Consider the following 3,234-nt stretch of genomic DNA (forward strand, 5'->3'; position numbering starts at 1 on the left):
CAAAAAACATGCGCGACATGCATCCATTAATAAGAAAGATGTTCTGATTAAAAAAAAAAGAAGAAAAGAAAGATGAAAATGGATGAAAAAGCTGATTTTTCCCTCTCTCTCGACATTCTCTTCCACTTCCGTTGTTTTCTATGAACCCTCTCTCATCACTACAAATTTTCTTCAAAACCCTTCATTTTCTCTGTGCTCTTTTTCAGGATAGATTAGAGGCTTCAGCCATGGCATCCTCATCGTCAGCAGTTCCATTTCTATTCCCAGAAACCAACTCAACAATTCTTCCAAACCCATCAAAGTTCTTCTCCCCTCATCTTCTATCTTCACCACTTCCTACTAACTCATTCTTCCAGAACTGCACTCTGAAAAAAGGTGATCAACCTGAGTTCATACATCCATATCTCATCCAAGCTTCACAGACATCTCTATCAATATGTCACCCATCTCGTGTTGCTACTCCATCTTTCATCTACCAAAAGTTTGTTCCTAATATTACAATATCATCTCATTGCAAAACAAAAAAGAATCATGTCATTTCTTCTTACTCTGATCTTAGTGTTACATTAGATTATCCACCTAATCTTCAGTTCTTCCTCGTTAGAGGCAGTCCCTATGTAACATGTTCTGTTGCTAGTAAAACCCCAATTTCTATCTCAGCAGGTCATGACATTCGCTCTGTTTCGCCAACTGGTTCGCATAAAAAACACACCATTAAACTAGACAATGGTCAGACATGGCTGTTGTATTCATCATCACGTATCAATCTGATGCGAAGTGGTAACCGTCTCACCTCTGATGGCTTCTGTGGTGTTGTTAGGCTTGCAATTTTACCTGACCCACGTTTCGAAACCATACTTGATCGCTTCAGTTCTTGTTATCCAGTTTCTGGTGATGCTGCTTTCAGGAAACCCTTCTGTTTGGAGTATAAATGGGAGACAAAAGGTCTGAGACATTTGTTGCTTCTTGCACATCCCTTGCATTTGCAGTTATTATCATCTGACGATTGTGACGTTGAGGTTTTAGATAAGTTGATATATGAAAGCATGGATGGTAATCTTATAGGCGTTGTTGGTGATTCATGGGTTTGAAAACCAATCCGATTCCTGTTTCTTGGCATTCGATTAGAGGTGTTGACAACAAATCAATACCGGAACTTGTATCTGCCCTTATCACTGATGTCGAAGGTTTGAATTCTAAAGCTATAACTACCGATTCTTCTTACTTTTATAGCAAGTTGATTGCTAGATCTGCTAGATCAGCATTGATTGCAGAAGAAATCTGTTTATTACATGTCATTCCAGAAGTTGTCTGAGTTCTTGAAAGATTCAACTGAGCCCTGGTTAGATGGGAAATTTAATGGGAATAGTTTCCTCTTTGATCCGAAATGGGGTGGAATTGTCAGTAAAAAATGTTTAGTTGATCCAAAGAAAGATTTTGGGTTTGGGGTTTACAATGATCACCATTACCATCTTGGTCATTTTCTTTATGCCATAGCTGTGCTCTCCAGATTTGATCCAGCTCGGGGAGAAAAGTACAAGCCGCAAGCCTACTCGTTAATGGCGGAGTTTATGAATTTCGATACAAAAATGAATCCACATTATCCGAGATTGAGGAATTTTGATTATGGAAGTTGCATTCATGGGCAGGTGGATTGACTGAATTTGTTGATGGGAGGAACCAAGAGAGTACCAGTGAAGCTGTTAATGCTTATTATTCAGCTGCATTATTGGGTTTAAGCTATGGCGATATGGAGTTGGTAGCTATTAGTTCCACAATAGCTGCAATGGAGATTCAAGCAGCACAAACCTGGTGGCACATAAAGGAGGGAAGTGGACGACAATATGAACATGAGTTTAGTAAGCAGAGTAGAGTTGTGGGTGTTTTATGGGCCAATAAGAGAGATAGTGGACTATGGTTTGCTCCACCTGATTGGAGAGAATGTAGAGTGGGAATCCAAGTGCTTCCGCTGTCGATTACTGAGGTTTTGTTTTCTGATTTAGTGTTTGCAAGGGAATTGGTAAAATGGGTTTCTCCCGCCTTGGCGACAGAAAAGTGGAAAGGATTTGCTTATGCACTCGAAGGACTGTATAATAAGGAGAGTGCACTGCAAAAGATAAGAAGCTTAAAGAAATATGATGATGGAAACTCCCGTACTAATTTGCTATGGTGGATTCATAGTAGAAACTAGTGGAGGATGGGTGTAGGGATGTATAGGTGGAGGAGAATGTTGCCTTGTCCAGTGTTACAGTCACTTACACTTTTCTGGAAAATTGGGGAGATCTAAAACAATGTTGTTTTATCTTAGCAATTCGCTCATGTAAAGCAAAAATTTAATACTTTGATTTGGTGTGTCCATTCGTCTCACTTGTCAAGTTGAAAGGTTAAGTTCTTCAGTTCTTTGATCTTCTCGTCTACTTTTTATCATCTCTGTGTTTTACGAAGTTTCTTGTATATTCAGTTTTGTTGCTTCAGTATGAATACTGCAGAGTATATTATACACCTTCATGCCTATCTGGATGTATGATGAATATACGCAATTTAAGAGTCTGCAACTAAAATCCCAAGTGATTCTGCTCTTGATAGTGAGACTGATTAGTCTCACTATGAATACATCTTATGCACTAATTAACTTAGCCTGTTTCGGGTGTTGAATTTGTACAGGCTTTTTAGAGTATCCCTCCAAATGAGCATCAGTTCTGCACCAAGAGAGGTTAGTTCACTTGATGTATTTTTATATTTTAGTCAATAGATGCATTTTATAGGGCTTTATTTAGGTTATCTTCTGACATCACTTGGACTCTGTAATGTGGTTTATTGAATCAGAGTATCTCGATGATCAATCCTCAAAATTTCTCGAAGCTATTTTCCTCGATTCAGGTTCCAACCCATTTGGCCTCACCAAAGAATCTATCAAGTTAGCTTGAATAAAGATATTTAGTTGGAGCTCATAGGCCGCTGCACAACTATCCAAAAGAACATGTAGGGCATAAATTACAGGAGACCCACCTGTAAATGTAGTCAGAGTTGTGACTCGTGCAGCAAATCAGATTGTTGTCTCTAAAGTTCCTCGCGATGGAGTCCTCAAGGGCCAACTGATACTGTCTAGCCAATGAAACTCGTCCTCCATAGCCAGATGCCATTGTTTCTATCACATTTTGCACATCTACTTTGACTCCATCTACACCTTTACTAGCAAGATAGCAGTGAAGGTCATTGTAGAACTCCTCTATC

General features: G+C 39.2%; 1 pseudogene; it reads left to right on the forward strand.

The window, feature by feature from the left end:
• Nucleotides 1–227: 227 nt before the first annotated feature.
• LOC113317715 lies at nt 228–2,191 on the forward strand (annotated as a pseudogene).
• Nucleotides 2,192–3,234: the final 1,043 nt, after the last annotated feature.

Source organism: Papaver somniferum, chromosome 10 (genome assembly GCF_003573695.1).
Source record: "Papaver somniferum cultivar HN1 chromosome 10, ASM357369v1, whole genome shotgun sequence".
NCBI lineage: Eukaryota > Viridiplantae > Streptophyta > Magnoliopsida > Ranunculales > Papaveraceae > Papaver > Papaver somniferum.